This window comes from Nerophis ophidion, linkage group LG15 (assembly GCF_033978795.1).
Source record: "Nerophis ophidion isolate RoL-2023_Sa linkage group LG15, RoL_Noph_v1.0, whole genome shotgun sequence".
Taxonomy (NCBI): domain Eukaryota; kingdom Metazoa; phylum Chordata; class Actinopteri; order Syngnathiformes; family Syngnathidae; genus Nerophis; species Nerophis ophidion.
In genome coordinates this window covers 50600276-50625346 of record NC_084625.1, presented here as the reverse complement: position 1 = coordinate 50625346, position 25071 = coordinate 50600276, and the positions used below count along the sequence as shown (strand labels likewise).

Sequence of the window (25071 nt, the reverse complement as noted above, 5' to 3'; positions counted from 1 at the left end):
GACGTTTATTTGAGTTTTGGTATTTTTCCAACCAATATTCTACAACACAAATACAACATTGAAACAATGTGCTTTTTAACAACGTTTAATCAATGTTGGGTTCCGACATTGATTTGACTTTTGGTATTTTTCCAACCAATATTCTACAACACAAATACAACATTGAAACAATGTGCTTTTTAACAACGTTTAATCAATGTTGGGTTCTGACATTGATTTGACTTTTGGTCATTTTCCAATCAACATTCTACAATTCAAACCTAACGTTGAAACAACATGCTTTTTGACAACGTTTAATCAATGTTGGGTTCTGACGTTGATTTGACCATTGAAAGTTGGTCATTTCCCAACCAATATTCTACAACACAAATACAACATTGAAACAACATGCTTTTTGATGTTTATTCAATGTTGTTTGGAAATTGATTTGACCATTAAATTTTGGTAATTTCCCAACCAATATTCCTCAACACAAATACAACGTTGAAACAAAATGCTTTTTAACAACGTTTAATCAATGTTGGGTTCTGACGTTGATTTGACCATTGAATTCTGGTCATTTTCCAACCAATATTCTACAACAGAAATACGTTGAAACAACATGCTTTTTGGGAACGTTTAATCAATGTTGGGTTCTGACATTGATTTGACTTTTGAATTTTGGTCATTTTCCGACCAATATTCCAGAACACAAACAACGTTGAAACAAAATGCTTTTTGACAACTTTTAATCAATCTTGTGTTCTGACGTTTATTTGACTTTGGGTATTTTTCCAACTAATATTCTACGACACAAATACAACATTGAAACAACATGCTTTTTGACGACGTTTAATCAATGTTGTGTTCTGACGTTTATTTGACTTTGGGTATTTTTCCAACCAATATTCTACGACACAAATACAACATTGAAACAACATGCTTTTTGACGACGTTTAATCAATCTTGTGTTCTGACGTTTATTTGACTTTGGGTATTTTTCCAACCAATATTCTACGACACAAATACAACATTGAAACAACATGCTTTTTGACGACGTTTAATCAATGTTGGGTTCTGACGTTTATTTGACTTTGGGTATTTTTCCAACCAATATTCTACGACACAAATACAACATTGAAACAACATGCTTTTTGACGACGTTTAATCAATCTTGTGTTCTGACGTTTATTTGACTTTGGGTATTTTTCCAACCAATATTCTACGACACAAATACAACATTGAAACAACATGCTTTTTGACGACGTTTAATCAATGTTGGGTTCTGACATTGATTTGACCATTGAATTTTGGTCATTTTCCAACAAATATTCTACAACACAAATACAACGTTGAAACAAAATGCTTTTTGACGACGTCTAATCAATGTTTTGTCCTAACATTGATTTGACCGTTGAATTTTGGTCATTTTCCAACAAATATTCTACAACACAAATACAACGTTGAAACAAAATGCTTTTTGACGACGTTTAATCAATCTTGTGTTCTGACGTTTATTTGACTTTGGGTATTTTTCCAACCAATATTCTACGACACAAATACAACATTGAAACAACATGCTTTTTGACGACGTTTAATCAATGTTGGGTTCTGACGTTGATTTGACCATTGAAATGTGGTCATTTCCCCACCAGTGTCCTACAACACAAACACAAAGTTGATCCAGGGTGACGGCAAGGGTTGGTGAGGCAGTCTGGGACAGACATGCTCCATAATTTGGACCAGAGGTGCAACCTGAGAGCCCCGCAGTCTGACAGGAAGCGCTGGCTTAGCTCCTGTTCCACCGCGATGACAGGAGGCCCTGGTGGTACTAACCTGGAACGGCTTGACTTGAGCTGGGACCCAACGGGACTTGAAACCTCCTTGCCAATATCTGGTCTCCCCACCTTTACTCCTGTTTTCTGAACCCCTGCCACCCCCCCGTTGAATGTTTTCTTTAGGTTGAAGCGGGCAGGGCGACGGCATCAGTGCATGTTCTTGTTCGTAATGGCTAACGGGTTCTAAGTCCATAAGGCGCTCTTGTCCCACTTTTGACAAATAATAAAGCCTATAAACCAGCTCAGGTTTAATATTCCCACTAATGTCGCATTTATAACCTGAGCTGAATCCAAAGCAAGGACCCGGCAGGCAGTCTGCGTCTCTGAGGCCAAACACAAAACAGGTTTGTGAACAGGAGTGTTCATGTTAGCAGCTTGTAAAAATGCTTCCCAGGTGATGTTTCTTTCCGCTTTCATTTCCTCCATTGGTGATTCTTAGACTTCTCTTGGAGATGAACAAACTATAACCCCCACTACATTTGAGAAGAAATTGATATTTTCAAATATATCAGCCAGACCATAAGCCAAAGATATACACCACCGTTTTTTTTCAATGTTTATTTGCAAGCCCTGAAAAGGACAAACGGTAAAAAAAAATGGATGGAGTTTGTCAGTAAATTGCGGATTGTGCAATAACCTGCTACTACTATAAGTACATCTTAGTCGAAACAACACTAGATTTGGGAAAGAAAAACTCTTAAAATGATATTTTGCGTGAAGTGAGCAAATCTTTTTAGCAAGAAAATTAACTTAAAATAGAGTTCCGGTAAGAAATAACACGAATATGTAAAGAAATAAGCAGTGAAAAGACCACTGAATCAACGTCAGAACCCAACATTGATTAAACGTCGTCAAAAAGCATGTAGTTTCAATGTTGTATTTGTGTTGTAGAGTAGTGGTTGGGAAATGACCATTAAATCAACGTCAGAACCCAACATTGATTAAACGTCGTCAAAAAGCATGTAGTTTCAACGTTGTATTTGTGTTATAGAATATTGGTTGGGAAATTACCTTTAAATCAACGTCAGAACCAAACATTGATTAAACGTCAACAAAAAGCATGTTGTTTCCACGTTGTTTTTGTGTTGTAGAATATTGGTTGGGAAATTAGCTTTAAATCAACGTCAGAACCCAACATTGATTAAACGTCGCCAAAAAGCATTTTGTTTGGACGTGGTATTTGTGTTGTAGAGTATTGGTTAGGAAATAACCATGAAATCGAAGACAGAACCCAAAATTGATTAAACGTCAACAAAAAGCATGTTTTTTCAACGTTGTTTTTGTGTTGTAGAATATTGGTTGGGAAATGACCAAAATTCAATGGTCAAATCAACGTCACAACCTACTATTGAATAAATGTTGTCAAAAAGCTTGTTGTTTCAACGTTGTTTTTGTGTAATAGAATATAGGTTGGGAAATGACCATTAAATCAATGTTAGAACCCAACATTGATTAAACGTCGCCAAAAAACATGTTGTTTCAACGTTGTAGAATATTTGTTGGGAAGTGACCAAATTTCAATGATCAAATCAACTACAGAACCCAACATTGATTAAAAGTCAACAAAAAGCATGTTGTTTCAACGTTGTATTTGTGTTGTAGAATATTGGTTGGGAAATGATCTAAATTCAATGGTCAAATCAACTTCACAACATGACATTGAATAAATGTTAAAAAGCATGTTGTTTCAATGTTGTTTTAGTGTTATTGAATATTGGTTGGGAAATGACCATTAAATCAACAACAGAACCCAACATTGATTAAACGTCAACAAAAAGCATGTTGTTTCAACGTTGAATTTGTGTTGTAGATTATTGGTTGGGAAATGACCATTAAATCAACGTCAGAACCCAACATTAATTAATCGTCGTCAAACAGCATGTTGTTTCAACGTTGTAGAATATTGGTTGGGAAATGACTAAAATTCAATGGTCAAATCAACTTCACAACCTAACATTGAATAAACTTTGTCAAAAAGCATGTTGTTTCAACGTTGTATTTGTGTTGTAGAATATCGGTTGAGAAATGACCAAAATTCAATGGTTAAATCAACGTCAGAACCCGACATTTAATAAACCTTGTCAAAAAGCATATTGTTTAAACGTTATTTTTGTGTTGTAGATTATTGGTTGGGAAATGACCATTAAATCAACGTCAGAACCCAACATTGATTAATCGTCGTCAAACAGCATGTTGTTTCAACGTTGTAGAATATTGGTTGGGAAATGACCAAAATTCAATGGTCAAATCAACGTCAGAACCCAACAGTGATTAAACGTTGTCAAAAAGCATGTTGTTTCAACGTTGTTTTTGTGTAATAGAATATTGGTTGGGAAATGACCATTAAATCAACGTCAGAACCCAACATTGATTAAACGTCGCCAAAAAGCATGTTGTTTCAACGTTGTATTTGTGGTGTAGAATATTGGTGGGAAAATAACCAAATTTCAATGGTCAAATCGTCATAGCCTGACATTGAATAAACTTTGTCAAAAAGCATGTTGTTTCAACGTTGTATTTGTGTTGTAGAATATCGGTTGAGAAATGACCAAAATTCAATGGTTAAATCAACGTCAGAACCCGACATTTAATAAACCTTGTCAAAAAGCATATTGTTTAAACGTTATTTTTGTGTTGTAGATTATTGGTTGGGAAATGACCATTAAATCAACGTCAGAACCCAACATTGATTAATCGTCGTCAAACAGAATGTTGTTTCAACGTTGTAGAATATTTGCTGGGAAATGACCAAAATTCAATGGTCAAATCAACGTCACAACCCAACATTGATTAAACGTCGTCAAAAAGCATGTTGTTTCAACGTTGTTTTTGTGTAATAGAATATTGGTTGGGAAATGACCATTAAATCAACGTCAGAACCCAACATTGATTAAACGTCGCCAAAAAAACATGTTTCGACGTTGTAGAATATTGGTTGGGGAGTGACCAAATTTCAATGGTCATATCAACGACAGAACCCAACATTGATTAAAAGTCAACAAAAAGCATGTTGTTTCAACGTTGTATTTGTGTTGTAGAATATTGGTTGGGAAATGACCAAATTTCAATGATCAAATCTACGTCGGAACCTGACATTGAATAAACATTGTCAAAAAGCATGTTGTTTCAACGTTGTATTTGTGTCGTAGAATATTGGTTGGGAAATGACTATTAAATCAATGTTAGAACCCAACATTGATTAGATATTGCCAAAAAGCATGTTGTTTCAACCTTGTAGAATATTGGTTGGGAAATGACCAAATTTCAATGGTCAAATCAACGTCTCAACCTAACATTGAATAAATGTCGTCAAAAAGCATGTTGTTTCAATGTTGCATTTGTGTTGTAGAATATTGGTTGGGAAATGACCATTAAACCATCTTTAGAACCCAACATTTAATAATATCGCCAAAAATCATGTTATTTTAACGTTGTAGAATATTGGTTGGGAAATGACCACATTTAAATCTTCAAATCAACGTCGGAACCCAACGTTAATTAAATGTCGTCAAAAAGCATGTTGTTTCAATGTTGTATTTGTGTTGTTGAATATTGGTTGGAAATTGATCATAATTCAATGTTAAATCAACATCACAAACTGACATTGATTTAAGGTCAACAAGCATGTTGTTTCAACGTTGTATTTGTGTTGTAGAATATTGGTCCAAAAATGACCCAATTTCAATGGTCAAATCAACGTCACAACCTAACATTGAATAAAAGTAATCAAAAAGCATGTTGTATCAAAGTTTTTTTTTGTGTAATAGAATATTGGTTGGGAAATGACCATTAAATCAACGTCAGAACCCAAAATCGGTTAAACGTCGCCAAAAAGCATGTTGTTTCAACGTTGCAGAATATTGGTTGGGAAATGACCAAATTTCAATAGTCAAATCAATGACAGAGCCCAACATTGATTAAACATCAACAAAAAGCATGTTGTTTCAACGTTGTATTTGTGTTGTAGAATATTTGTTGGGAAATGACCATTAAATCAACGACAGAACCCAACATTGATTAAACGTCAACAAAAAGCATGTTGTTTCAAAGTTCTATTTGTGTTGTAGAATATTGGTTGGGAAATGACCAATAAATCAACGTCAGAACCCAACATTGATTAAACGTCAACAAAAAGCATGTTGTTTCAAAGTTCTATTTGTGTTGTAGAATATTGGTTTGGAAATGACCATTAAATCAACGACAGAACCCAACATTGATTAAACGTCAACAAAAAGCATGTTGTTTCAAAGTTCTATTTGTGTTGTAGAATATTGGTTGGGAAATGACCAATAAATCAACGTCAGAACCCAACATTGATTAAACGTCAACAAAAAGCATGTTGTTTCAAAGTTCTATTTGTGTTGTAGAATATTGGTTAGGAAATGACTAATAAATCAACGTCAGAACCCAACATTGATTAAACGTCGCCAAAAAGCATGTTGTTTCATCGTTGTATTTTTGTTGTAGAGTATTGGTTGGGAAATTACTTTTAAATCAACGTCAGAACCCAACATTGATTAAACATCAACTAAAAGCATGTTGTTTCAACGTTGTATTTGTGTCGTAGAATATTGGTTGGGAAATGACCATTAAATCAACGTCAGAACCCAACATTGATTTAACGTCGCCAAAAAGGATGTTGTTTCAACGTTGTATTTGTGTTGTAGAATATTGGTCGAGAAATGGTCCAATCCACGTCACAACCTGACATTGATTAAATGTCAAAAAGCATGTTGTTTCAACGTTGTATTTGAGTCGCTCAACGTCAGGACCTGATTCAACCAATTCTCAACGTTGTTTCAATGTCTCGTGCCTGTTGGCTAATCTTTTGTATTTATTAAGTAGGCAATCCAACCAGTTTGCCATTTTATATATTCCACGTCCACCCACATGTCCTCCACTTGCAATTGAAGTCAATGCAGAGCCTGTCGTCTCGAGGGTGTCACAGCACGTTGGTTTTGGCCGGCGAGAGGTTCAAAGGTTGAATTCCGTGCGGCGTTCTGACGAGAGCGTGTGTCGGTGCGGCCAAACGAAGGTTGAAAGTTGAAAAGCTGCAAACGGGAACCAGATGAGCTGCGACGAAGGCAGACAGACAGGGTTCTAAAAGGAGAGACAAGGTGTACGCGGTCCAACCGCAGACCCCAAAACCCACCCCCTGAACAGGACTTCATGTCCCCCCCACCTCCCCCCCGGCCAGGATCACGTCGGTCCAGAATGAGTCGAGATAACCGCGTATTTACCCCGGCACGTTCAAAACAGGAACGGTCGGCGGGTTTTCGGAAGCCAGCGGCGGTTCCTTTCATTCACGCACGTGTCAGCAGATCGTTGAAATGAAACATTGCATTCCTCACCACATTCTGGATCAATTTCCACTTTTTCCCCCTTCCCGGGATCTTGTTACAGCCGGGTTGTCTGTGAGGGTTCCAAAGACTTTTACCGACTTCACCAGCAACTCGCTCCCAAATCAGGAGTTTTGAGATCGAGACTAAGTTTACTCTGCAGGCCCAAATTGGGTTTTTCCTCTTAACCTGATTTTTTTCCCCAGCTGATTGTTGACATTGCAAGTACAATGTGTTCTATATCAGACTCTACCATAAACGTGCAGTGGTCCCAAAGTGGGCTCGACGTCACTTAAAAACAAAAGGAAGTTCGGTAAATAAACAAGAAAGTCGCTCCTACTAAAACATAAGATTAAATTCACCATACCTTAAAAAAATTATTTTTGTTTTATTTTATTTTTAAGTGAAAATAAATTAAAGTAACATGATGTATGAATACATGTAAACAATGTAGAGTTGTCCTCATACCAAAATGTATTGTGATACTTTGATATATATATATTTTTTTTTTACAATTTTTATGCATTTTAACTGTGTTTTATATATAGAATGTTTTGTGCTCATTGTGACTTTGATGATTATTTTTATACTTTACATTTTTTTTTTTAGACAATTTGTATGCACTTTAACTTTTATATATACAATGTTTTGTGCTTATGGTGACTTTATGATTATTTTTCATATTTTACCTTTTTTTTAACACAATTGTTATGCATTTGAAATGTGTTTTATATATAGAATGTTTTGTCTTATTTGATGATTTTATATCTTTCACCATTTTTTTTACACAATTTTCATGCATTTGAACTGTTTTATAAATATGTTTTGTGCTTATTCTGACTTTGATGATTATTTTTAATATTTTATCTTAGTTTAAACACCATTTTTATGCATTTTAACTGTGTTTCATATATATAATGTTTTGTGCTTATGACTTTTGATTATTTTTAATATTTTACCTTTTCTCACACAATTGTAATGCATTTTAACTTTGTTTTATATACAGAATGTTCTGTGCTTATTTTTGATGATTTTGAATCTTTTACCTTTTTTCACCCCACAATTTTAATGCATTTTAACTTTTTTATACATTGAATATTTTGTGCTTATTGTGACTTTGATGAATATTTTTAATATTGTATTTTTTTTAAACACAATTTTTATGCATTTTAAGTGTGTTTCATATATAGAATGTTTTGTACTTATTTTTGATGATTTTGAATCTTTTAGCTTTTTTTTCTTACACATTTTTTATGCAGTGTAACTGTTTTATACATAGAATGCCATCCATCCATCCATTTTCTACCGCTTGTCCCTTTTGGGATCGCGGGTGGTGTTGGTGCCTATCTTTCGGGCGGAAGGCGGGGTTTTGTGCTTATTGTGACTTTGATGATAATTTTTTCATATTTTACCTTTTTTTAAACACAATTTTTATGCATTTTAACTGTTTTATATATAAAATGCTTTGTGCTTATTTTTGATGATTTTGAATATTTTACCTCTTTTTTTTCACACTTTTTTTATGCATTTGAACTGTTTTATACATAGAATGTTTTGTGCTTATTGTGACTTTGATTGTTTTTATTTTTTAATATTGTATCTTTTTTTAAGCACAATTGTAATGCATTTTAAGTGTGTTTCATATACAGAATGTTTTGTGCTTATTTTTGATGATTTTGAATCTTTTACTCTTTGTTTTACACAATTTTTTTCCATTTTAACTGTTTCATACATAGAATGTTTTGTTCTTACTGTGACTTTGATAAATATTTTTTACATTTTATCTTTTGTTTTTAACACAATTTCTATGCATTTTAACTGTGTTTCATATATGGAATGTTTTGTGCTTATTTTTAATGATTTTGAATATTTCACACTTTTTTAATGCATTTTAACTGTTTTATACATAGAATGTTTCGTGCTTCTTGTGACTGATGATTATTTATAATATTTTACCTTTCTGTTTAAATATGCACAGTACTTTGGGGCAGTATTATGTTTTAGAAAAGCGCTATACAAATAAAACTACCTTGAGTTCACCATTTAAGACTTATTTCATCAAGCCGCCACATTGGTGACATGCGCAACTGCCGCAACACTTTCAAATACTACGATGATAATATCAATAAAACAGTTATCAAAATGACACCACAGTAGATTTAAGCATGAAAAAAAATACAACAAACAACAAAACGTAGAAAGAAACGTTTTTTACAATGGAGTTCAGGGTGCGCATAGAGCTGTCATATTGCCTTAAGTCTTTGCATCTTACTGTTTCGTTAATTTAATCAGTTGAGTGGATAATTTACAACGAAAGAAGATATCTCATGTCGCTGCAGCATCAGTCTGCCGCCATGTGCTGCCAACTTGAATTACTATCGCAGCGTCCAGTGGACGCATTTAGAACAGCCGTTTATTTCCATTTTTATACTTAGCAAACTCATTCAAGCCGTTGGCGGGCCGTACGTTTGACACCAATGGATCTTAGCGCTGGTTAGACCCCCTGTGGAAAAGGACAGAGGTCTTTCTGTGCGGTTCCTTCACACTTCTTCCTGAACGTGAGCATTGACTCGTCCACTTTGAAGCTTGTTTTCCTTGCCGCCCTGCTGATTGGGCTCCCTCCTATTTTGGTTGTCGTTCTGCACCAGTAGCAGGCTGAGTGACGGGCGGGGGGGCTGCTGAGTGCTCAGCTAATGAAGCTCATTCCCCCGCATGTCTGTCTCCACGCTAGCATTAGCAGACCCCCCTCGCCAGTCCGCCCTCATTCTTATAATAAAGCTAGACGAGGACACGAGTAAAACAACAACAACGCATTGGTAGAGAGACTACTAAAGGTTTGCGTGCGATAAGACACGTGCGAACTTGATAGCTTGTGTGTCAAGCCCTTAAACGGGCAAAATAAGAAGCGTAATCCAAATCGCGCTAAGATGCAGAATAACAATATTGGGGGGAGAAAATGCAACGTGATTTATCAAGGTTAAAACTGTTCTGCAGACGCCGTTTTACACCGTTATTCAGAAAGCAATATTAAGTATTAAATTCAATTAAACAAATTAAAAATTAAATAATACAAATTAAATTAATATTAAATAATACAAGTTAAATTAAATTAAATTAAATAAATATCAAATGATACTAAGGAGGTCTAAGTCCGCACCCCCTCTCCAGGGGCCCAGGCTTAGACCGATTTTTTTAAATTTTATTTTATTTTTTTCTGCCCCCATTCTCAATCTGTATCTCACCTTTTTTGTAAGGGGTGCCGGAAGTCGGCAGACTCATCAGCGATCCTGTTCTGTCTCCCTGTAATGTTTGTCTGCTCTTGAATGCGATTGTGCTGAAAATTTTACTTTCCCCTCGGGAATTAATAACGTTTTTCTGGTTCTGATTCTGATGCATGACTTATTAGGCAAAACCAACCTTTCTTACAGTTTGCGTATTTTTAGCTGCATAAGTCCCGGAAAGTTGAACTCAAACCAATGGCGGAGGGGTTCCCTCAATCATCAGGAGATGAGAAAAATCTCCTGATGATTGAGGGAACCCCTCATGAAACAGTTCTGTAGAGATGAAGTAGTCTTGTGATTTTTCCCACACCTACATATTGCGCTCTACCACGGTATCGAGCACTATTCTCTGGATAATCCAATCAAGACATATATATATATATATATATATATATATATATATATATATATATATATATATATATATATATATATATATATATATATATATATATATATATATATATATATACCCAACGTTCGGACACACGTTCTGATTCAATGCGTTTTGTTTATTTTCAGACTATTTACATTGTAGATTGTCACTGAAGGCATCAAAACTATGAATGAACACCTATACATATATATACATACATACATACATACATATATACATACATATATATACATACATATATATGCATATATACATACATATATATATATACATATACATACATATATATACATATATACATACATATACATATATACACATATATACATACATATATATATACATACACATATATATACACATATATACATACATATATATATATATATATATATATACACATATACACATATATACACATACACATATATATACATATATATATATATATATACATATATATATACATACATATATATATATACATACATATATATATACATACATATATATATACATACATATATATATACATACATATATATACATACATATATATATATATATATATATATACATACATATATATATATATATATATATACATACATATATATATATATATATATATATACATACATATATATATACATACATATATATATACATACATATATATATACATACATATATATATACATACATATATATATACATACATATATATATACATACATATATATATACATACATATATATATATATATATATATATATATATATATATATATACATACATATATATATATATATATATATATATATATATACATACATATATATATATATATATATATATACATACATATATATATATATATATATATATACATATATATATATATATATATATATATACATATATATATATATATATATATATATACACATATATATATATATATATATATATACATACATATATATATATATATATATACATATATATATATATATATATACATACATATATATATATATATATATATATATATATATATATATATATACATATATATATATATATATATATATATATACATACACATATATATATATATATATATATATATATACATACATATATATATATATATATATATATATATATATATATATATATATATATATATATATATATATATATATATATATATCTCAGTGTTTCCCACAGGTCAAGCATCTATTTGTGGTGGTGTGGGGTGGCAGCGGTGGCGATGACCAAGAAGAACGCGGAGTTGAAATATAATTACAACACTTTATGTACATATTTATATAATATTTACATATTTATATAGTATGTAACTACAAGCTCCATTCACAGACAGAGTCCCATTGCTTTTATGAGCGGTCGAGCGAGTCAAAAGGCAAATTTTTTATTTATTTTTTTATTTAAAAAATATATATATTTGTGGTGGCCGTAATTCTTTCGTGTAGGGCCGCCACAAATAAATGAATGTGTGGGAAACCCTGTATATATATATATATATATATATATATATATATATATATATATATATATATACACATATATATATATATATATGTATATGTATATATATATATATATATATATATATACTGTACATATACACGTGTATATATGTATGTATGTGTATATATATATATATATATATATATATATATATATATATATATATATATATATATATATATATATATATATAGTTTGATGTGACAATGTCAATAGTCACAAAAATAAAGAAAACGCATTGAATTAGAAGGTGTGTCCAAACATTTGGCATCTGCTCTGTTTTTTTTTCTGTCAAAACGGAAAAAAAAAAATCCACAACGTTTAGTGAGAAAATATGAACTACTTTATTGACTCCTACCATTTCCAGACAAAGCGACGTGGCGAACCAGATCTGCCTTGAGTTTGACACACGTGACATAGAGAGTTTCTTTTCAGTATTTCCCGCAGAACATTCACACATTAAAACTGCTCTGAATCACGACAAAAACGCTCTTTTCAAGAAGCCGACGTGTTGAAAGAAGGCGCATCTGTTTCTGCATTCTCTGACCACTTTGCATGTCTGTCTTTTATCATTCGCTCAGCTTTCCTGTGGCTCTCCTCTAAAAAACAGAACAGCGTGACCGAGGCGACGCTCGCCCTTCCTCTCCCGTGCCCATCTTTGACGAGCGCTCGCCAGGAAATGAAGACGGCGACTGTGATGTGGTACCGAGGCGCACGGAAGGACTTTTTTGATCTGCTTCTCATCATAGTTTCTTTTTGTGTGTTTGCAGGGCCGGCGTGTGTCCGGGGCGAGGAAGACGGAGAGATTGCATTGTTGACTAAAAGTGGTAAGCGGCTTCAGGCTGTAAGGAGATATCATAATGAGTGAAGTCTCCTGCTGGGCCATCTCTTCCGCTCTCTGCTCTGCCGCGAGAAGCACTTTTCTTTGCCTTCCTCTCACTTTATTTCGACATTTTCCTCGGTACGTGATTGGATTTCTTTATTCTTTTTGCTTTACGTACTGTAAGGCAGTGGTCCCCAACCTTTTTGTAGCTGCGGACCAGTCAACGCTTGATAATTTGTCCTGCGGCCCGGCGGGGGTGGGGGGAGGGGTGATTTTTTAAATGTATTTTTTATTTTTATTTATTTTTTTGTCATGAAAAAGGGAGTTTTTTTTGGGTTGGTGCACTGATTGTACGTGTATCTTGTGTTTTTTAAGTTGATTTAATGAAAAAAAAATATATATATATGTATGTATATATATATATATATATAGGGGACGGCGTGGCGCAGTGGGGAGAGTGGCCGTGCGCAACCCGAGCGTCCCTGGTTCAATTCCCACCTAGTACCAACCTCGTCACGTCCGTTGTGTCCTGAGCAAGACACTTCACCCTTGCTCCTGATGGGTGCTGGTTGGCGCCTTGCATGGCAGCTCCCTCCATCAGTGTGTGAATGTGTGTGTGAATGGGTAAATGTGGAAGTAGTGTCAAAGCGCTTTGAGTACCTTGAAGGTAGAAAAGCGCTATACAAGTACAACCCATTTATTTATTTATTTATATATATATATATATATATATATATATATATATATATATATATATATATATATATATATATGCATCATATATATGCATGAGTTTATGAATGGGGAACCTTTCGGATCTCAAATATATTTAGTAGGATTTTATTTAACTTTTCACTGTGATTACTACAAAATATTAAATAATTCAAATCAATGGTGTCCTGCATTATTGATCTTTGAGGGCTTTAAATGCTAAATAAAAGGAACTCTCCTGAAGGAATCAATAAAGTACTATTTATCCATCTAAATACTGCATATTTCAGTTTTACTATTAAAAAAAAAAAAGTTGTCTTCGACAGAAAAGGCTTAAAACCTTGTTTGTTTTACTTTATATCAACCTCAAGTTGATATGGAAAATGTGTGGCGCATTATGAAGCGTAAAATAGGACAGCGGAGACCCCGGACTGTTGAAGGACTGAAGCTCTACATAAAACAAGAATGGGAAAGAATTCCACGTTTCCTCAGTTCCCAAACGTTTATTGAGTGTTGTTAAAAGAAAAGGTGATGTGACACAGTGGTGAACATGCCCTTTCCCAACTACTTTGGCACGTGTTGCAGCCATGAAATTCCAGGTTGATTATTATTTGCAGAAAAAAAAAAGTTTATGAGTTTGAACATCAAATATGTTGTCTTTGTAGCGCATTCAACTGAATATGGGTTGAAAAGGATTTGCAAATCATTGTATTCCGTTTATATTTACATCTAACACAATTCCGCCCGATTGTAGCTGAGATAGGCGCCAGCGCCCCCCGCGACCCCGAAAGGGGATAAGCGGTAGGAAATGGATGGATGGATGGACAATTTCCCAACTCATATGGAAACGGGGTTTGTGCATTATTCGCTGTTACAAGCGCTCAATGAAAACCAGTTTGACATCCCTCCTTTATGTCAAAAACCAACACGAAGCATCACTTATCTCAAAGGCAGAAGGCAAAAAAAGTGGCAGATTTGATATATACAATAATTATAACCACCATCATCTTTGCATTGTCATTACGAGCGTGTGAAACTCCTGAAGTGGCGACCACACTTTGGACACATTCTTCTCTTAAGTGTTGTTTTCGCCCGCCCTTGGCTTACCACCGTCATTAGTGGAAGCAGCATTGGAGAAACGAGAAGAACCTCGCGGACATGCACTGTGTATTTACCCTCACACCTGGAATGCAGGAGTAGGAACAGCTGGTTTTCTGCACTGACTTGAGTTCAAAGATTAGTCCCCGTCCCCAGACTCTTGTCTCACAAAGAAGCCTGAGAAGCAACAAGCCAGGTGACCGCTGGTCCTGATTGGGATGGTCTCGCCGAGGCCTGAGCAAGCTCATTGACCAGCGCCGTAGGAATTTCAACAATTACATCCTCTTCTTGCTGTGGGTTTCTGTTTCAACTGAACGGGAGAAGTCCTGCAACTTTAGACCTGTCATAAAACTGGTTTCAGTCATCCTTTATCTCGCATATACGGACTCATAAGATCTGGTCAGTGCCAGCTGAGGTGGGAACCCCCGAACTCCACTTGATCTCGCTTCGGATTGGGCTTGCCTGGTGGCAATAGAGTTTCCAAAGGAACCCCCCACCTGGGAAACTGGCGTTACGCTGGCCGGCGGGGGCCGCTCCGATGGCAAGTCGTGTTTACCATAAGGTTATAGGAAGGAAGAGCAAGGAGAGACTAAGGCAACCTGGGTGTATCACAAGAACCGGGGCTTTCCTAGGGGCTTCTTAGAAAGTTTGTGTCCAGGACAGTGACCCCTAAGCAGACAGGCATGTCAGACCGAGCCCCTGTTGCTCAGGTCCTGGAAACTGTAAGTACCTGGGTGGAATCAGGCCCAGGATTTTATTTACAAGGGAAATACAGGCGTGTTGGACCAAGCCACTGTCGCTCAGATTCTGGAAGATTTAAGTAAATGAGTGGAATCAGTTCCCGGATTTTATTATTAAGGAGAATTACGTGTCCCAATGATCCTAGGAGCTATGTTGTCTGGTAGGGTCTCCCAAGACAAACAGGTCCTAGGTGAGGGATCAGACAAAGAGCAGCTCCAAGACCTTTATGAAGAAGACGTATCGAGGACCCAGATTTCCCTCACCTGGACGCGGGTCACTGGAGCCAGGCCTGGAGGTGGGGCATGATGGCGAACGCCTGGTGGCCAGCACAGCCCGACGAGGCAAGCGGCCGAAATGAGTTTCCTCCGCCGGGTGGTGGGTCTCTCCCTTAGAGATAGGGTGAGAAGCTCTGTCATCCGGGAGGAAATCAAAGTAAAGTCTGGTCAGGATGCCACCCGAACGCCCCCCTAGGGAGGTGTTTCGGACTATGTCTCCCGGCTAGCCTGGGGCCCCCCTCTGGAGCCAGGCCCGGAGGTGGGGCATGATGGCGAACGCCTGGTGGCCAGAACAGCCCGAAGAGGCAAGCGGTCGAAATGAGTTTCCTCCGCCGGGTGGCGGGTCTCTCCCTTAGAGATAGGGTGAGAAGCTCTGTCATCCGGGAGGAACTCAAAGTAAAGCCGCTGCTCCTCCACATGGAGAGGAGCCAGACGAGGTAGTTTGGGCATCTGGTCAGGATGCCAACCGAACGCCTCCCTAGGGAGGTGTTTCGGACTATGTCTCCCGGCTAGCCTGGGGCCCCCCTCTGGAGCCAGGCCCGGAGGTGGGGCATGATGGCGAACGCCTGGTGGCCAGCACAGCCCGAAGAGGCAAGCGGCCGAAATGAGTTTCCTCCGCCGGGTGGCGGGTCTCTCCCTCAGAGATAGGGTGAGAAGCTCTGCCATCCGGGAGGAACTCAAAGTAAAGCCGCTGCTCCTCCACATGGAGAGGAGCCGGACGGGGTGGTTCGGGCATCTGGTCAGGATGCCACCCGAACGCCTCCCTAGGGTGTTTCCCAGGGAGGCCTTGGGACTCCCTGGGAAGAGCTGGACGAAGTGGCTGGGGTGAGGAGAATCTGGGGTTCCCTGTTTAGGCTACTTTCCTCGCGGCCCGAGGAAAGTAGCCCAAAGAAGATGGATGGATGGAGACACTGCCTATATTATAGGTAGTGGGCTCTTTTGAGGAGTTTTTGTTAATGTTATCCAATATTAATAATGTTGCGTTTATTTTGTGTAGTGCGCCTTAAAGAATTTCGACTATTTCTAGGAATCCAAATGATGGGAATCTTCAAATTGTTTGCTTGTTGCTGCGATAAAACTGAACGTGTCATCATTTGCCACCTCAGTAGAATGCATGTCCACCTCTGGCACAGTCACCACAGAAAAAACATTTTATGTGAGTTGTGTATTATTCTAGGAGAAATGCTATGTGTGCAGGCATTTTCCAGCCTGGCGCTGGTTAATTCGATCTTAGCTGACTCCTCACCGGGACTAACAGACACTGTAATTGCCTGTGTCCGAGCTTGCTCTGGTGTAGTTAGTCAAGCGTGACTCGAATAGAAATCTATATTTCTGGAAAGAGTGAAGGCCATCCCTCATCAGCAAGCCCGGTTTGCCCCAGACAGAGGACCAATTATCAATAAAAAATAGACAAAAATATTTGAAGTCTTTGGAAAGGATTATCTGAGATCCCTAGAAGTAGTGTTAATTAGACCACTACCGGCAGTCGCTAACATTCACCTAAGTTAACGAGCTTTCTGTGTGTATGCAGAAATAAAAACTTGGCAGACTACAACTCAGGATAATAGCGAGACAATAAATAAACCAAAGTTTTAAAAAAAGCAAATACATAAAATAAGGCTTTGTTGCTTCCATGTTGAGTGTTTGTTTTCCGTGTTTGCTCTAAACCGAGCAGTCCTGTTGCAATCAGTTGCATGTCCTGAGAACACAATGACTTGGATCAATGAGAACATCCGTAGAAAAGCTGAGTGTTGTGTTTTGTAATTTCGGTTTAAAGTTCAATCAATCAATCAATGTTTATTTATATAGCCCCAAATCACAAATGTCTCAAAGGACTGCACAAATCATTACGACTACGACATCCTCGGAAGAACCCACAAAAGGGCAAGGAAAACTCACACCCAGTGGCCAGGGAGAATTCACATCCAGTGGGACGCCAGTGACAATGCTGACTATGAGAAACCTTGGAGAGGACCTCAGATGTGGGCAACCCCCCCCCCTCTAGGGGACCGAAAGCAATGGATGTCGAGCGGGTCTAACATGATACTGTGAAAGTTCAATCCATAGTGGCTCCAACACAGCCGCGAGAGTTCAGTTCAAGCGGATCCAAGACAGCAGTGAGAGTCCCGTCCACAGGAAACCATCTCAGCAGCGTAGAGATGTCCCCAACCGATACAGGCGAGCGGTCCTGACGAGCGGTCCATCCTGGGTCTCGACTCTGGACAGCCAGTACTTCATCCATGGTCATCGGACCAGACCCCCTCCACAAGGGAGGGGGGGGGGGACATAGGAGAAAGAAAAGAAGCGGCAGATCAACTGGTCTAAAAAGGAGGTCTATTTAAAGGCTAGAGTATACAGATGAGTTTTAAGGTGAGACTTAAATGCTTCTACTGAGGTAGCATCTCAAACTGTTACCGGGAGGGCATTCCAGAGTACTGGAGCCCGAACGGAAAACGCTCTATAGCCCGCAGACTTTATTTTGGGCTCTAGGAATCACTAATAAGCCGGAGTCTTTTGAACGCAGATTTCTTGCCGGGACATATGGTACAATACAATCGGCAAGATAGGCTGGAGCTAGACCGTGTAGTATTTTATACGTAATTAGTAAAACCTTAAAGTCACATCTTAAGTGCACAGGAAGCCAGTGCTGGTGAGCCAGTACAGGCGTAATGTGATCAAACTTTCTTGTTCTTGTCAAAAGTCTAGCAGCCGCATTTTGTACCAACTGTAATCTTTTAATGCTAGACAAGTTAACGAAGAACTATCCAGGACCTTCCACGATTCCCCTCAAGGAATGTTCGGCGGTTGCCCAACAACGGATTCCGAAAACAGACTGCCGTCCACAAACTCATCAAGGATGTCATAATCGTCTTTCTGGAAAACAAACTCCAGGAGGTTAAGTCTGTATTCATTGAGTGCTTTTAATCGAAAGTAGTTGAGACCTGGGGGGACTCTGAAAAGGTTTAGTATTTTGACCTCAACAGAGGATGTACGTACAGTAGTTGGACGGTGGAAAAAGGTGAGGAGCTCCTGACGCACCTTCTATAGTGGGAGGTGAGACTGAGGTCACAAATGCAGACACCACCTTCCGTGGTCAAGGTATGTAAGGTCAGAAAACTTTGGTGGTAAGGTCATGAAGGTAGACCAAATGGGCCAATGAGCTCCGCCAGACATACCTCAAGGCACTGGATACCGCAGGCTGTGGACAGAACTCTTCAACTTTGTGTTTATCTACAACGGCAGACTAGGGACCAGTCCCTCAGACTTGCTGGAAAAGTTGACTCTGTGGTGCTTTAGAGGACAGTTTGTCTGTTAGTTCCACCTGGGAGTTGTGGACTTGGAAAAGGCCTTCGGTTGTGCCCTACCGGGCTGCTCAGCGTTCTGTGCTATTCAGTTCTCGTTAGGGTTGTCTGCGGTTCCTCCTCTACGTCACGGATCACGTGACCGCCTTCATTTTTACCTCACAAAATGTCTCGGGAATCTCTGTGGGATTGATATTATTTTGATCGTACCACAGTAGTAAGGCTTCTGCACTCCGACCATATTATTAGATCAGTCATACTGGAAATACGCGAAAATTCACAATTCACAATGAAAGACATGCACACATCTGCTTGGCTTTTTTTTTGTGCATTTTAAATCATAAATAAATTGATTCAACAGGTGGAGGGTCCTCTCATTATACTCTCTAAAAACTTCCAAAAACTGCCAACGATACTTCGTTTACATGTAGTGAGCTGAGAATTCACCAAATATGAGCGATATTGTTATTATAAGTGCTAACGCAGACGGACTATTTTAGCATTGATAGCAGTGAGCTAATGCTAGCTTACGCTGCCATTGTTGACACACTGGCAAACTTTGGAAGTCCTTTGGGGTCATAAATCCGACATATATGATAATAGTTTTGTACACATAGGCTATGTCACGGCCAGGGCGATTACCAATGCACCCTCATCCTTGCGCTTTGCTTGTTGCACCTTGGGACACGCCCATCGCCGTGCACATCCAGGGATGCACCGGCTGCAGCAACCGCCAGCTGCAATCATTCACCGGCAATCAGCGCACCTGCCTGTAATGAAGGAGCTGCCTTCATAAGCCTGTTCAACCTGCCATCCCGGGCCGGAATATAGTCTTTTGTTCGGCGTACACGTCTGCCCTTGTTCCTGTTTGGCGAGCTCGTCACCTTTTTGTTCCCTTTTGGATTCTCGACCTCCCGCTTGGAAACGGACCTTGTTTCTTCTCTCCTGCCCTAGATCATCGGCCTACCCCAAAAACTACGCCCTCGACAACATTTAGTAACACACACCTCAGCTAACTACACACACAGTCTTACACCACACACTCTTGTATTTGGGTCACACACTCCATTATAGTTCTATAGTATTGTTTATTATTATTTTATGTATATTACCTATTTTCCCAGTGACTGCGTGGGTTCCCTACGGGTACTTTGACTTCATCCCACCTCAAAAAACATGCAGCTGGGGATAGGTTGATTGGCAACACTAAATTGACCCTAGTGTGTGAACGTGAGTGTGAATGTTGTCCATTTGTGTTAGTCCCTGCGATGAGGTGGCGACTTGTCCAGGGTGTAACCCGCATTCCGCCCAAATGCAGCTGAAATAGGCTCCAGCGACCCCAAAAGAGACAAATAAAATGGATGGATGGATGGATATATTAACAATACATATAATAAATCAGTGTACAAACGTCTGCTGGTGTCTGTTGCCGTCATCTCCCTTAGCAAACCATTACATGCTTGGCTTTTTTGTGCATTCTAAATAAAAAATAAATGGATTCAACAGGTGGAGGGTCCTCTCATTATACTCTCTAAAAAAATCCACAAACTGCCAACAATACTCCATTTACATGTCGTGACCTGAAACTTCACCAAATATGAGTGTTATTGTTATTATAAGTGCTAACGCAGGGAAGCTACAAACCGTATCTACGGATTCCTTTAAACAGGAAGTATTTTTTCTTCCCCAAAGCCACTCCAAAGGCATTAAATGTCATTTCAGAGAGCGACTCGCTACACGAGTGCCAGTTATTGGCTGGGTTAGGGGCAGTGACGTGTGTGTGTGTGTGTGTGTGCCCGCGTCAACTCACCCTTTCCATTCCAACACAGCACCATGATGTCACCCCGAGGTGCTAAAAAAGGATATTAGGTCTTTTTTAAATCAATTGTTGACTCCAGCCCCTCAAGCATGGACTCCCCGGAACACTTCTTGTTGACACACGCATTAATCTTCCAGGAGTCGTTGAAATATTCAGCAACGGTAACAATGGGTGACTTCCCTTTTGTTTTCGATTTTGGGAAATTAAATGTTCCGTCCAAAAACCAACTTAACTTAGAAGTAATGACAGCAACACAATTTGAAATGTGGACTCGTCAGACCACAGAACACTTTTCCACTTTGCAGCAGTCCATCTTAGATGAGCTCGGCCCCAGCTAAGCCGGCGCCGTTTCTGGGTGTTGTTGATAAATGGCTTTGGCTTTGCATAGTACAGTTTTAACTTGCACTTACAGATGTAGCGACCAACTATAGTTACTGACAGTGGTTTGCTGAAGTGTTCCTGAACCCATGTGGTGATATTCTTCACACACTCATGTCGCTTTTTGATGCAGTACCGCCTGAGGGATCCTAGGTCTTTAAGATCATCGCTTACGTGCAGTGATTTCTCCAGATTCTCTGAATCTTTTCATGATAATACAGACCGTAGATGGTGAAATCCCTTAAATTCGTCTCGGAACAGCTAGAGGATAATCCGTGGTCGCCTGATAACCTCTCCAGGCAGGAAAGGGGGGGCGGGAGGAGAAAAGAGAGACGGCAGATCAACTGGTCTATTTTTAAAGGCTAGAGTACACAAATGAGTTTTCAGTCTGAAACAGGCGAGTCAAACTGGTTTTCATCGAGGGCCACATGGCAGTAATGGGTCCCCTCAGATTTTAAGTGAATTATATACAGTATGAATATAAAATATGTGAATAATATTTTATTATTATGTCTTTTTTTATGTATGCTGTATAAAAGCAAATCTTTAAATTGTACTTTTTAAAACAATTTTACTGTAATATTTTTATTTATTTTTTGACATATTTTTTTACGGCTTATAAAATAAATAAAAAATACATAGAATTAAACCAAATTAAATGGAAAAACAGTAACACTTTTTTTTAACGGAAAACTTAATGCACATTTTTTGTAAACTATATCGAAAGTGGGTTTTACTGTTAAAAAAATGTTACTGTAAAAAATTTTTGCATTGACAATTTGTTTGATTACTTGCTTTAAAATCCCGAGTCAAGCAGATATGGAAGTATTTATTTATTATTTATTTGAACATTAACATTGTTAAAAAAATGTATACTGATGTAATATTTTATTTTTATTATTAGAGATGATTTAAGTTGTACGCAGCACCTTTATTTTTGTCATACAATTCTTAAGAAAAGATAAGGTACTTTATTTACACATATTGGCATGTTTTTTTTGGGGGGGGGGGGGGCACACAAATTGATGCGGCGGGCCAGATCTGGACCCCCGGGTCTTGAGTTTGACGCCAGTGGTCTAAAATGCAAGGCATACTTGGCCAACACTCATACTGAAGGGGGCCGAATAAACAACTTTAACACTGTTACAAATACGCGCCACACTGTGAACCCACACCAAACAAGAATGGCAAACATTTCGGGAGAACATTCGCAACATAAACACAACAGAAAAAAATACCCAGAACCCTTTGCAGCACTAACTCTTCCTTGGACGCTACACTATACACCACCCGTTACCACCAAATTTTTTATCCTCATTTTATTTAATATGCCGTGGATGTTTTTTCGTTTGCTTTTTGAAAGTGGATTTTGCACTGTTAAGTTATTTAAGCGTTGCTTGTTCCATAATTCGGTGTTAAAGCAAATCAGTGTAGCAAACTGAGCGATAATTAACGTTTTTTATTCATGCACTTTCTCTGGCTACTTCAAGGCTTGAATGTTTGATTCATTCCATCCATTTCCTACCGCTTGTCCCGTTCGGGGTCGCTGGAGCCTATCTCAGCTTGTACACACTGGACAAGTCGCCACCTCATCACAAGGCGTTTGAATCATTCATTATTGTTATTTTATTTCCAAATGCATTATTAGCCTGTGGAAAAAGTTCATTTTGATATTTAACTCAGAGGGCTGCAAATAGAAAAGAGGTATTACATTTTTATTTATGTTTTATTTCATATGCCATTGCTATTTTTTAATTATTATTATTATTTAAAGCTCGATTTTGCATGTCACTATAAAGTAACATAAGCCTTGTTTGTTCAATATTCATCGCAAAACTTGTTTGGGTCCTATTAAGAGGTTCATTTGTTCAACTTTGGCCCGCGGCTTTGTTCAGTTTTTAAATTTTGGCCCACTCTGTATTTGAGTTTGACACCAGTGGTCTAAAACATGCATCAAATCCAAACAAATGGCGTAAAAAAAGTGTCAACAAATGTACTATTGGGGGTTAAGCCAGGGGCCGCCCCTGATTATACAGCAACGTGAAACAACATTACAAGATGCGCTTCATCCAAAAATGGCAAAATTGTGTGAAATAGTATTTTTTTTCCCTCTCTGACAGAAGAATAATCTGTTCCTGATCATTTCTTCCTCAAAAGGCCTGAGTCAGACGTTACAGTCCTTATGTCATCAAGAAATGTGATACAGATGCTCGGTGTGTGTGTGTGTGTGTGTGTGTGTGTGTGTGTGTGTGTGTGTGTGTGTGTCAACCCCCAGTGGCTCATCTGCGTGCGTGACACGTATTTAAGCTTAACGAGCGCCTCTTCCAATGTTTACCTTCAGTCTTGTTTGTCCATGGCGCCTCCTCGCCGGCCTTCTCTGTTTGCAGAAGAAGAAGACGAAGAAGAAGAAACAGATGCAAGGACGAGACTGGAAACGTTTTGGCTGGCGGGAGAAGGATGCGGTGGTCTGGGAGGACAAAGAGAGAAAAACAAACAAAAAAATAATGTCAGCGATGTAAGACAGAAAAAGGAACAAATATTTACCGCTGATGCCTGGTTGACTCCACAGGAAGTGTGCTTCGTGAGCAGGAAGTGTGTTTTATGAACAGGAAGTGTGCTTTGTGAACATTAAGTTCACAAAGCAACAGTGTAGCAACAGGAAGTGTGTTTTATGAACAGAAAGTACGCTTCAAGAACAGGAAGCTTGCTTCGTGAACAGGAAGTGTGCTTCGTTAACAGGAAATGTGCTTTTTGACCAGTAAGTGGGCTTTGTGAACAGGAAGTGTGCTTCGTGAACATGAAGTTTGCTTCGTGACAAGGAAGTGCGCTTCCTGAACATGAAGTGCGCTTCGTGAACATGCAGTGTGCTTTTATGAATAGGAAGCGTGATTCGTGAACAGGAAGTTTGTTTTATGAACAGAAAGTGTGCTTCGTGAACAGGAAGTGTGCTTCGAGAATAGGAAGTGTGCTTCTTGACCAGGAAGTGTGTTTCATGAATATAAAGTGTGCTTTATGAACAGGAAGTGTGCTTTGTGAACAGGAAGTGTGCTTTGTGAACAGGAAGTGTGTTTTTTGAACAGGAAGTGTGCTTCATGAACAGGAAGTGTGCTTTGAGAATAGGAAGTGTGCTTCTTGAACAGGAAGTGTGTTTCATGAACATAAAGTGTGTTTCATGAACATAAAGTGTGCTTCATGAACAGGAAGTGTGCTTTGTGAAGAGGAAGTGTATTTTATAAACGAAGTGTGCTTCGTGAACAGGAAGTGTGTTTTTTGAACAGGAAGTGTGCTTCAAGAACAGAAAGTGTGCTTTGTGAACCGGAAGTGTGCTTCGAGAACAGAAAGCGTGCTTTGTGACCAGGAAGCGTGCTTCATTAACAGGAAGTGTGCTTCCTGAACAGGAAGTGTGCTTCCTGAACAGGAAGTGTGCTTTGTAAACGAGAAGTGTGCTTTTATGAACAGGAAGTGTGTGCTTTTATGAACAGGAATTGTGCTTTGTGAACAGGAAGTGTGCTTTCTGAACAGGAAGTTCACAAAG

At 38.2% G+C, this 25071-nt stretch overlaps 1 long non-coding RNA gene across 2 annotated transcripts in view; it reads right to left on the bottom strand.

The window, feature by feature from the left end:
- LOC133569876 (uncharacterized) overlaps positions 1-25071 on the bottom strand; it is an 81558-nt gene that overhangs the window by 8212 nt on the left and 48275 nt on the right. For both annotated transcript variants that reach the window (XR_009809958.1, XR_009809959.1), the window contains exon 3: positions 23872-24003. This is a non-coding gene — a long non-coding RNA (uncharacterized LOC133569876). The remainder of the gene's footprint in view (positions 1-23871; positions 24004-25071) is intronic.